The following is a 12,472-nucleotide window of genomic DNA, read 5'->3' on the forward strand; positions in this document are numbered from 1 at the left end:
CAGGATGGTCTCGATCTCTTGACCTCGTGATCCACCCGCCTCAGCCTCCCAAAGTGCTGGGATTATAGGCGTGAGCCACCGCGCCCGGCTTCTTTTTTTTTCTTTTTGAGACAAGGTCTTTTTGTTTGTTTGTTTTGAGGCAGGGTCTCGCTCCATTGCCCAGGCTGGAGTGCAGTGGTGCGATCTCAGCTCACCACAACCTCCACTCCCATCAAGCAATTCCCCTGCCTCAGCATCCTGAGTAGTTGGGACTACAGGCGCGCACCACGATGCTCGGTTATTTATTTATTTTTTAATTTTTAGTAGAGATGGGGTTTTGCCATGTTGGCCAGGCTAATCTCAAATTCCTGGGCTAAAGCAATCCATCTGCCTCAGCCTCTCAAAGTGCTGGGATTACAGACGTTAGCCACTGTGCCTGGCCTGAGACAGGGTCTTGCTTTGTCACTCAGACTGCAGCACAGTTTGCTGCAATGAACATGGCTCATTGAAGCCTCAAACTCCTAGGCTCATGTAATGCCTTGGTTTCCCAAGTAACTAGGGTCACAGATGCATGCCACCATTCCCAGATACTTTTTTAATACTTTTTTGTAGAGATGGGGTCTCACTGTGTTCCCCAGGCTACTCCCCAATTCCTGGGCTCAAGAGACCCTCCTACCTCAACCTTCGAAAATGCTGGGATTACAGGTGTGAGCCACCACAACTGGCCTTCTTTTTGTTTGTTTGTTTGTTTTTTGAGACAGGGTCTCACTCTGTCACTAGGCTAGAGAGCAGTGGTGCGATCTCGGCTCATTGCAACCTCCACCTCCTGGATTCAAGCAATTCTCCTGCCTCAGCCTCCCGTGTAGCTGGGACTACAGGCAGATCACCAGAAATCAGGAGTTCGAGACCAGACTAGCCAACATGGAGAAACCCCGCCTCTCCTAAAAATACAAGAGTGAGCCACCACACCCAGCTAATTTTTGTATTTTCAGTAGAGATGGAGTTTCACCATGTTGGCCAGGCTGGTCTCAAACTCCTGACCTCATGATCCACTCGCCTTGGCCTCCCAAGGTGTTGTGATTACAGGTGTGAGCAACCGCACCCGACCCTTTTTCTTTTTTTTTAGAAATGGGGTCTTGCTCTGTCACTCAAGCTGGAGTGCAGTGGTGTGATCACAGCTCACTGCAGCCTCGACATCCCAAGTCCTACCAATCCTCCTTCCTCAGCCTACCAAGTAGCTGGGACTAGAAGCACATGCCACCATGCCTGAATAGTGTGTGTGTGTGTGTGTGTGTGTGTGTGTGTGTGTGTGTGTGTGTGTGTTTTGTAGAAACGAGGTTTTGCCATGTTGCCTGGGCTGGTCTTGAGTTCCTGGGCTCAAACTGTCTGCCTGCTTCAGCCTCCTAAAGTGCTGGGACTACAGGCATGACCCGCTGCACCCAGCCCACCTTACTATTTCTAATAATAGACTAAACTATTGGATAGAGAGAAGTAGAAAAATCCAGTAAATTCTGAAATGTTACTTTACATTCTTAAAATAGCAAGTGCATATATGTATATATATGGTATGTATCTGGCATATGATTCCTTGAACGTAGAAGAATCTTGAAAGTTTAGAAAGCTGAAAATGATAAGGGTAAGGGGTATGGAGTAAGGAAGTAGGGATAGAGAGGAAGATTCAATAAGACTCAGCAACTGAATGGACATAGGACATGGAAAAGATGAATATATCCAGCTAGTTAGCGGTGGTGGAATACTGTATTAGTCTGTTTTCACACTCCTACAAAGAACTGCCAGAGACTGGGTAATTTATAAAGAAAAGAAGTTTAATTGACTCACAGTTCTGCATGGCTGGGAGGCCTCAGGAACTTTGCAGACATGGCAGAAGGGAAGCAGGTATATCTTACATGGTGGCAGACAAGAGTGTGAAAGAGGAACTGTCAAACGTACAAAACCATCAGATCTCAGGCCAGGTGCGGTGGCTCACACCTGTAATCCCAGCACTTTGGCAGGCTGAGGCAGGCGGATCACCAGAGGTCAGGAGTTCGAGACCAGACTAGACAACATGGAAAAACCCTGCCTCTACTAAAAACACAAAAATTAGCTGGGTGTGGTGGCGCATGCCTGTAATCTCAGCTACTCGGGAGGCTGAGGCAGAAGAATCGCTGGAACCCAGGAGGCACAGGTTGCAGTAAGCTGAGATCGCGTCACTGCACTCTAGCTTGGGACAGAGCAAGAACCTGTCTGGAAAAAAAAAAAAAAAGATTTTAAATAATATCTGTAGCTGTGATGTGCTGGTAAGTGTTTAATAAGAGGTTCTCCAGGGAGAATAAAAATCCCTTGATCTTAAGCATTTGCTGATTTCTCTAGTGTAAATACTCCCGCCATGGCTGATTTTGGACTACAACTCCCTGAACATGGACTTGGGAACATGGAATTGGGAAGAGGCCTACAATAGTGTTCCTACTATGCGGATACATAGAGGTAAATAATCTCAAAGCATAGGTAATAGGAAAATTGTTATGGCTGAATCGTGTCTCCCCAAATTCAGATGTGGCCACATTCTGAAGTACTGGGGGTTAGGGCTTCAACATGTGAATTTGGGGAGACACAATTAAAGAGCTAATTAAGTTAAAAGAAGAACATTAACATTAAAATAAGGACAGCCCTAATCCAATCAGATTGGTGTCTTCCTAAGAGAAAATACGGACACACAGAGAGACACCAGGGCTGCTAGTATACAGAGGAAAAGGCTATGACTGGGAGGCTGAGGCAGGAGAATCGCTTGAACCCGGGAGGCAGAGGTTGCAACGAGCCAAGGTTATGCCACTGCACTCCACTGTCCAGCCTGGGTGACAAAGTGAGACTCCATCTCAAAAAACAAAAAAAGACTATATGAGGACTCAATGAGAATATACCTGCAAACCCAGGAAAGAGACCTCAGAAGAAATCAAACCTGCTACTGACACCTTGATCTTGGACATCTTCCCTCCACAACTGTGAGAAAATTAGTTTCTGGGCCAGGTGCAGTGGTTCATACCTGTAATCCCAGCACTTTGGGAGGCTGGGGTGGGAGGATCACCTGAGGTCGGGAGTTCAAGACCAGCCTGGTCAACATGGTGAAACCCCATCTCTACTGAAAATACAAAATTAGCCAGGCATGGTAGTGCATGCACCTGTACTCCCAGCTACTAGGGAGGCTGAGGCAGGAGACTTGCTCGAACCCAGGAGGTGGAGGTTGCAGTGAGCCAAGGTAGCACACCACCCTGAGTGACAAGATAAAAACTCTGTCTCAATAAATAAATAAATAAATAAATAGGCCGGGCGCGGTGGCTCCTGCCTATAATCCCAGCACTTTGGGAGGCCGAGGCGGGTGGATCACAAGGTCAAGAGATCGAGACCATCCTGGTCAACAAGGTGAAACCCCGTCTCTACTAAAAAATACAAAAATCAGCGGGGCATGGTGGCGCATGCCTGTAGTCCGAGCTACTAGGGAGGCTGAGGCAGGAGAATTGCTTGAACCCAGAAGGCAGAAGTTGCGGTGAGCCGAGATCGCGCCATTGCACTCCAGCCTGGGTAACAGGAGCGAAACTCCGTCTCAAAAAAAAATAAATAAATAATTTCTGTTGTTGTTTAAGCCACCAAGTCTGTGGTATTTTCTTTCTCTCTCTCTCTTTTTTTTTTTTGAGATGGAGTTTCACTCTTGTTGCCGGGGCTGGAGTGCAATGGTATGATCTCGGCTCACCGAAACCTCTGCCTGCCAGTTCAAGTGATTCTCCTGCCTCAGCCTCCAGAGTAGCTGGGATTACAGGCATGCTCCACCATGCCCAGCTAATTTTTTGCACTTTTAGTAGAGACAGGGTTTCTCTATGTTGGTCAGGCTGGTCTTGAACTCCCAGCCTCAGGTGATCTGCCTGCCTTGGCCTCCCAAAGTGCTGGGATTACAGGTGTGAGCCACCATGCCTGGCCATCTGTGGTATTTTCTTATGGCAGTCTTAGCAAAAAATTTAGTAAAATAATCAGCAAGTAATGAGTTTTAAGTACGATTTACCCCTGTTTTTAATATAATTAAATTATAAGCTTATACAATTTTAGTTTTAATAATGGCTGTGTTTCACTGGTTCACGGAATTCACGAAAAATTAACAATTAGCTCTCACAAGCCTGTACAAGCCAGCCCCGGCACACTAACATGACTGCACATTTTAATGAGTTCCAATTTTTTTTTTTTTGAAACAGAGTCTTGCTCTGTCCCCAGGCTGGAGTGTAGTGGCACATTATTGGCTCACTGCAACCTCTGCCTCCCGGGTTCAAGCAATTCTCCTGCCTCAGCCTCCCAAGTAGGTGGGACTACAGACATGCCATCATGTCTGGCTAATGTTTGTATTTTTAGTACAGATGAGGTTTCACTGCAGCCTTAACCTAGGCTCAAGTGATCCTCCTGCCTCAGCATCCCAAGTAGCTAGGACTACAGGCGTACACCAACACGCCTGGCTATATTTTTGTAGAGGTGGGGTCTCCCTATGTTGCCCAGGCTGGTCTCAATCTCCTGTACTCAAGCTATCCAACCACTTTGGCCTCCCCAATGCTAGGATTGCAGGCATGTGCCACCTGCACTTGGCCTCCAATAGATCTTGAGTTCTTCAGTTTCACTCTGCACCCTATTGCCTGGCACAGTGTCTACCACACAGTAAATATTGCGCAGGATGGTCTCAATCTCTTGACCTCGTGATCTGCCCACCTCGGCCTCCCAAAGTGCTGGGATTACAGGCATGAGCCACTGTACCTGGCCATGAGTCCCAAATTTCTAAATCCACCCGAGAACTCTTTTCTCAGCCCCAGGCTCATACATCTAACCTCCCATTTCATTTCTCCATTTACATGAGGCACAGACATCTCAAACTCAACGTGTCCAAAACCAAATTCTCTATGTTTTCCTCTAACTCTGATTTTGTTTATTTATTTATTATTTATTTTTTGAAATGGACTGTCGCTCTGGTCACCCAGGCTGGAGTGCAGTGGCACAATCTCAACCCATTGCAACCTCCACCTCCCAAATTCAAGAGATTCTCCTGCCTCAGCCTCCTGAGGAGCTGGGACTACACGTATATGCCACCACACCCAGCTAATTTTCGTATTTTTAGTAGAGATGGGATGTCATTATCTTGGCCAGGATGGTCTCAAACTCCTGACCTCAGGTGATCTGCCCACCTTGGCCTCCCAAAGTGCTGGGATTATAGGCATGAGCCACTGTGCCAGGCCAGCCTTTCTTTTCTTTTCTTTTCTTTTTTTTTTTTTTTGAGACAGAGTCTTGCTCTGTCACCCAGGCTACAGTACATGGTGCAATCTTGGCTCACTGCAACCTCCACCTCCCAGGTTGAAGCGATTCTCTTGCCTCAGCCTCCCAAGTAGCTGGAATACAGGTGCCCGCCACCACACCTGGCTAATTTTTGTATTTTTATTAGAGACGGGGTTTTAGTATGTTGGCCAGGCTAGTCTTGAACTCCTGACCCGATGATCCACCTGCCTTGGCTTCCCAAAGTGCTGGGATTACAGGCGTGAGCCACTGCGCCCGGTCTCAGCCTGCTTTTCTTTAGTATTACCTATATCACTTTCAGATGCTCAAATCGAAATCCTTGGATCATCCTTGCAGAACTACCAAATAGAACGTTTTCTTTTTGTTTGTTTGTTGTTTTGGTTTTTTTTTGCAACAGGGTCTAGCTCTGCTGCTCAGGCTGGAGTGGTACAGCGGCACAATCATGGTTCACTGCAGCCTTGACCTGGGCTCAAACGATCCTCCTGCCTCAGACTCCCAAGTAGCTAGGATTACAGGCATGCACCAACACGCCAGGCTATTTTTTTGTAGAGGTTGGGTTTCCCTTTGTTGCTCAGGCAGGTCCCCATCTCCTGTACTCAAGCGATCCAACCACTTTGGCCTCCCCAAATGCTAGGATTGCAGGCATGTGCCACGTGCACTTGGCCTCTGGTAGATCTTGAGTTCTTCAGTTTCACTCTGCACCCTACTACCTGGCACAGTGTCTAGCACACAGTAAATGTTCAATAAATACTGTTTTTTGTTTTTCAGACAGGATCTCACTCTGTCACCCAGGCGCAACTGCAATAGCAAGATCACAGCTCACTGTAGCCTGGACCTCCCAGGCACAAGCAAACCTTCCACCTCAACCTCCAGAATAGCTGGTATTACAGGAGTGAGCCACTATGCCTGGCCTAACTGTGCTTTTTAAAAAAAGTAATCAAGAACACCCTCCCTTCAATTTGGCTTTGCCCTTATAGATAAAATCCTTTACCTCCTCCTTGCACTTTGAGTATCACTGGTAAGTAGTGAACAAGTGACAAGCCTGGAGGATACCCTGTTAGGACTGACTAGCAAGAAATAGAGGCTCTAAGGCCGGGCGCGGTGGCTCAAGCCTGTAATCCCAGCACTTTGGGAGGCCAAGGTGGGTGGATCACGAGGTCAAGAGATCGAGACCATCCTGGTCAACATGGTGAAACCCCGTCTCTACTAAAAATACAAAACATTAGCTGGGCATGGTGGCGCGTGCCTGTAATCCCAGCTACTCAGGAGGCTGAGGCAGGAGAATTGCCTGAACCCAGGAGGCGGAGGTTGCGGTGAGCCGAGATCGCGCCATTGCACTCCAGCCTGGGTAACATGAGCGAAACTCCGTCTCAAAAAAAAAAAAAAAAATAATTTCCTATTTCTTGCTAGTGAGTCCTAACAGGGTATCTAGAAGGATGTCAAAAGGAAAACTACGGCCAGTGCAGTGGCTCGCCCTGTTATCCCAGCACTTTGGGAGGCCAAGGAGGGCAAATCACAAGGTCAAGAGATCAAGACCATCCTGGCCAACATGGTGAAACCCCGTCTCTACTAAAAATACAAAATTAGCCAGCCGTGGTGGCGCACACCTGTAATCCCAGCTACTCCGGAGGCTGAGGCAGGAGAATCGCTTGAATCCGGGAGGTGGAGGTTGCAGTGGGCCGAGATCACGTCACTGCACTCCAGCCTGGGCATCCAAATAAGACTCTGTCTCAAAAAAAAAAAAGGAAAACTAGGAAAAATTGAGTCTCTTAAAATATAGCAAGGATAGACAAAAGAGCATTTACCTTTGTAACAGGTACGCTCATTTATGCGGCAGTTTCTTTCTCCCCTTTTGAAACGGTCTACATCATCTGTCCTCCCGGAGTATTCACAGGCTGGATCATAGCTCACTGCAGCCTTGACATCCAGGGCTCAAGCAATCCTCCCGCCTCAGCCTCCTGAGTAGCTGGGACCACAGACATGAGCCATCGCCCTGGCTCCCATACAGTTTCTAACACAACCTGGGTGTCTCCCACTTCTGACCTCCCTGCAGGGCTGTTGGGCCCCACAGGGTTGTGGGGTGTCCCTTATGCTGTGCTGAGGTGCAGGATCCAGGAAGTAAAGAGACGGGACACTATAGAACTGGTGAAGAGCATCTGGACTTGGGGGAGGGCATGCCATCTATGAGCGGAGATCAGCCAGAACCCGAACGCCCAGAAGCATCCGTACTTACTAGGGGGAAGGGTCTTGAGTGAGGTCATCTATAGGTTTAGTGATAAGGCATACATAATCACGAGTCACAAGCGAGGGGGTCATCCCATTATGTCATCTGGGTAGAGAGGTGGGCTGTGCGCAATAGGGGGTCATGCCGTGCACAGTAGTAGAGGGGTGTGTACAGAAAAGGGGTCCACTCCCATTAGGTCACCGAGGCAAGGAGGTGGGCCATGTGCAACAGGTGTCGTGTGCAGCACTTCTTATCTGGGGACTGGAGATGTCAAAGGATTTCTAATAGAAGGATACTGTAAGCCAATGCAGTGGGAGCTGACAGACTTGTGTTCTTAAGATGATTTGAGCTAGCACAGAAGTGAGAAACGACCCACAGGATGTACAGCCGCCGTGACTGGTCACACCAGAGGGGTTCTTCTCCCTGGGTTATTTCCAGGATCTCAAGCCTGAGGCCTACTTTCCACAGGAACTGGATGCAAGGTACTACAACTCCTTTATCAGGAGGAGAGGCTCTTGCTCCAAGCCTGCCATACGGCATATGCCCTTTCAGGCAGGGACACCACTGCCTGGGTCTTTAGTTCTTATCCTGATCTGGCTATTTTCCCGTGTACTGCTTCTGTTCTGTGACTGCTCTAGGCATTCCTCCTACAACGAACTACTATATGGAAAGAATTTTTTTTTTTGTTTTGTTTTTTGACGGAGTTTCGCTCTTGTTACCCAGGCTGGAGTGCAATGGCGCGATCTGGGCTCACCGCAACCTCCGCCTCCTGGGTTTAGGCAATTCTCCTGCCTCAGCCTCCTGAGTAGCTGGGATTACAGGCACGCGCCACCATGCCCAGCTAATTTTTTGTAGTTTTAGTAGAGACGGGGTTTCGCCATGTTGACCAGGATGGTCTCGATCTCTTGACCTCGTGATCCACCCGCCTCGGCCTCCCAAAGTACTGGGATTACAGGCTTGAGCCACCGCGCCCGGCCTGGAAAGAATTTTTTAAAAATACTACATGGTTAAATGGAAGGATTATATAAATCAGCGCTAAATGTGTCAGTACAGCTCCAACTACAATACCTATATGATTACACAGAATGATGATATAGAACTAAGTATGTCAGATATAAGTATTAAGTATGACTATATAAGCTAGATATATATAAGCAGTAAGTTATACTTGAGGTACTAATTCTATATACTAGCATATGATTATATATAAAGGATTATATAAAGGAAATAGCTGACTAATAACACTATAACATATTCTTCAGGCGCCTGGGGTCTGGACAGTTCTCCTTCCTCGGTGCCCGTGGGGGGCGTTACACCCCCTCCTCGCGGAGAACAAAATGATTCCCTCCCAGTGCAGACTCCCTAGACATAACCACCCTAATAGAGGGATGGGGAAGGAAACATTTTGAGGCTGATGGAATGGAACCCTTTAGAACATAAAGAACTTTAGTGGGTAAGCCTCAATTAGGAAATTTCCCACAAGCACTCAGTCCCTTCCACTCCCTTCTGGAACCCGGGCTGGAGTCGCCCTCAGCAGCCGGTTTAGCGGCCCTCGCTGCAGAGCTGGGACTTTCAGCCTCAGGCCCTCGTGTCCGCCTTGGGTCTTTTTTGTTCTGGGCCAGAATGTTCCAGGCGTCAACCTCAGCGCTAGGGCCAGGGGAGGATACTGGCGGGGACGGGAGCTGCAGTGTAGGGGAGAGCCCTGGGTGGGGGCTCCAGTTTCTGTCGCGACTAAGGCTTGAACTGCTGGGAGAAGGTCCCGCGACGCATGCGGCCGTTGTGGGGCGCGCGCGAGGCACTCCGACCGGCGGCTTGCTGCGCGCCCGCTCACGTGACCGCTGGGCCGGCGTGAGTCAGCGCCTCCCCCGCTCCCTGCTGCGAGCCTTGGCGCAAGCTCTGCGGCGGTTACGTAACTAGCACCTGGGCGGCTGCGCGGGGTGGGGCGTGGGCGCTGGGCGTGGCGTGGCGTGGGGGCTGGGCGGGGCGGGGCCGGGCGGGGCGGGGCGGGGCGTTGGCCCAGGGCACCGCGGCGACGGAGAATCTGGTTTTAAAAATTTACTGGCCGGTCGCCGTGTCTCAGGCCTGTAATCCCAGCACTTTGAGAGCGGAGGCCGAGGGGTCACAAGGTCCAGAGACCAAGACCATCCTGGACAACATGGTGAAACCCTGTCTCTACTAAAAATACAAAAAAAAAGCCTGGTGTGGGTGGTGCGCTTGTAGTCCAGCTACTCAGGAGGCGGAGGCAGGAGAATCGCTTGAACCCAGGAGGCGGAGGTTGCGGTGAAACGAGATCGCGCTACTGCACTCCAGCCTGGGGACACAGCAAGACTCCGTCTCAGAAAGAAAAAATAAATTCGGCTGCGTCATTTGCCATTTCCTCCCACTGCCAGGGGAGGCTTTTCGGAGTTGGATCTTGACGTTGCCATTTTCCCGTTCCGTGGTCTTGGACAAGGCGTTTAACTTCTCTAAGCCTCAGTTTAAGAATCTTAAAATTGAGTTATCTTTGTTGTGAGGATTGAAGGAAATGTGGCGTTTCATTGCAGACTCATTTAACAATGCTCAGATTAAATAGGGCAGAGTGGGGCCAGGCCCCATTCCGTGTGAGTGGGAGATGGAAGACTATGTTCTCTTGGCCCCAGTTCTGGGCCCTTCAGTGTATATCTTGTAAAGCTGACAACGATTCTACTGTTTTGTGTTTTAAACTAGATTGTAGTGTTTTTTTGTTGCTGTTTTTGAGACGGAGTCTTGCTCTTCGCCCAGGCTGGAGTGTAATGGCACTATCTCGGCTCACTGCAACCTCTGCCTCCTGGGTTCAAACGATTCTCTGCCTCAGCCTCCCGAGTAGCTGTAGCTGGGATTACAGGTGACTGCCACCACACGTGGCTAATTTTTTTGTATTTTTAGTAGAGACGGGGTTTCACCGTCTTGGCCAGGCTGGTCTTGAACTCCTGACCTCGTGATTCATGCACCTCGGCTTCCCAAAGTGGTGGGATTACAGGCATGAGACACGGCGCCCAGCCTAGATAGTAGTGTTTTCAGATACTTCCTTTCTGTATAACATGATCCATCTGAAAGGCCATCAAGCAGGTTGTTAGGCAATCAACCGAAAAAAGCAATTCCCTTCCATGCTAGCATACAAGTCTATCTCCAAAGTGGCAAAAAAAAAAAAAAAAAAAAAAAAAAAAAAAAAAAAAAAAAAAAAAATACGGAAGAAAAGAAACTAAAAAAATCTGTATGTGCAATCAAGATTCAAAAAAACCTGTGAAGCAAATCTCGGCTCACTGCACTCCCCGCCTCCTGGGTTCAAGCAGTTCTTCTGCCTCAGCTTCCTGAGTAGCTGGGATTACAGGTGCCTGCCACCACACCCGGCTAATTTTTGTATTTTTTTAGTAGAGACGGGGTTTCACCATGCTGAGGCTGGTCTCAAACTCCCAACCTTAAGCAATCTGCCCACCTCAGCCTCCCAAGGTGCTGAGATTATAGGAGTGAGCCACTGCGCGGGGCCTATTTTATTATTTTTATTTGTTTATTTCTTTTGGTAGAGATGGGGTGTCACTATGTTGCCCAGGCTGGTCTCAAACTCCTGGGCTCAAGCTCCTGCTTCAGCCTCTGAAAGTGGTAGGATTACAAGAATAAGCCACTGCACCCAGCCTACTAAGGGATTTTCTCAGGTAACTTTATGTGACATAATTGTAATTTACTTTTCATTTTCTATTCCTTCAAAACATGAAGCTTGTAGCGCAGTGACAGTCCAGCCCTTTCAGCCTGGAGTCCCACCTCCCAGTCCCCACATGTGCTATCTCACTAAGGTTGCCAGTAACCTTTGACCAAAACAATCTTATAGGAAATGAAAACTGTATTTTCTACATTGTTGTGCTCTCTTTGATCCTCCTGTTGCTCTGCACTCTCTCTCTGTCCCCTCACCCATATTTCACTCACTCATTCTCATAGTTCAACTCCTGACTAAAGGCTGACACCCCTCCCAAATCCCTGTCTCCAGCCCAGGCCTCTCATTCTGCTTCCAGACCTGCCATTTTCTAGTGTGTTCTGGATGGTTCTATTTGCTTGTGGCTCAGACACCTCAAAAACACATCCTAAACTGAACTCACCATCTCCCTCTCCCACCCTCCTGCCCCTGCCCCAGTTACTCTGTCATCTCCATCTTGATTGGTGGCACCATCATCCAATCCATTTTTTCCAGGCTAGAAACTTCCCTTTTTTATGTTTTTGAGATAGAGTGTCGTTCTGTCACCCTGGCTGGAGTGCAGTAGCGCCATCTTGGCTCATTGCAATCTCCACCTCCCGCGTTCAAGCAATTCTCCTGCTTCACCCTCTCAAGTAGCTGGGATTACAGGTGCCCACCATTACACCTGGCTAATTTTTGTATTTTTAGTAGAGACGGGGTTTCACCATGTTGGCCAGGCTGGTTTTGAACTCCTGATCTCCGCTGATCCGCCTGCCTCAGCCTCCCAAAGTGCTGGGATTACAGGCGTGAGCCACCGTGCCCAGCCTTAACTCCACTTCTAATCAGCCACCAGATCTTGCCATTTCATCAGTGTCGCTTGAATTCTTTTCATTCTTATTTCTACTGTCCTATTTCAGGCTCTTGACACTTGTCACCTGGACTGCTAGAAATGGCGTCTTTGCTTCCAGTCCTATTTCCCTTGAAGCCTCCTCTACATTTCTGTCAGAGTGGTTTTCCAAAATGCAGATCTGGCCAGGCACAGTGGCTCACACCTGTAATCCCAGCACTTTGGGACACTGAGGCAGGAGGATCGCTTGACCCAGGAGTACGAATGAGACAGAATGAGACTGAGACTCTGTCTCTATTTTTAAAATTAAAAGATAGGCCGGGCGCGGTGGCTCAAGCCTGTAATCCCAGCACTTTGGGAGGCCGAGGCGGGTGGATCACAAGGTCAAGAGATCGAGACCATCCTGGTCAACATGGTGAAA

This window comes from Cebus imitator, unplaced genomic scaffold (genome assembly GCF_001604975.1).
Source record: "Cebus imitator isolate Cc_AM_T3 unplaced genomic scaffold, Cebus_imitator-1.0 Scaffold614, whole genome shotgun sequence".
In the NCBI taxonomy this organism is placed as follows: domain Eukaryota; kingdom Metazoa; phylum Chordata; class Mammalia; order Primates; family Cebidae; genus Cebus; species Cebus imitator.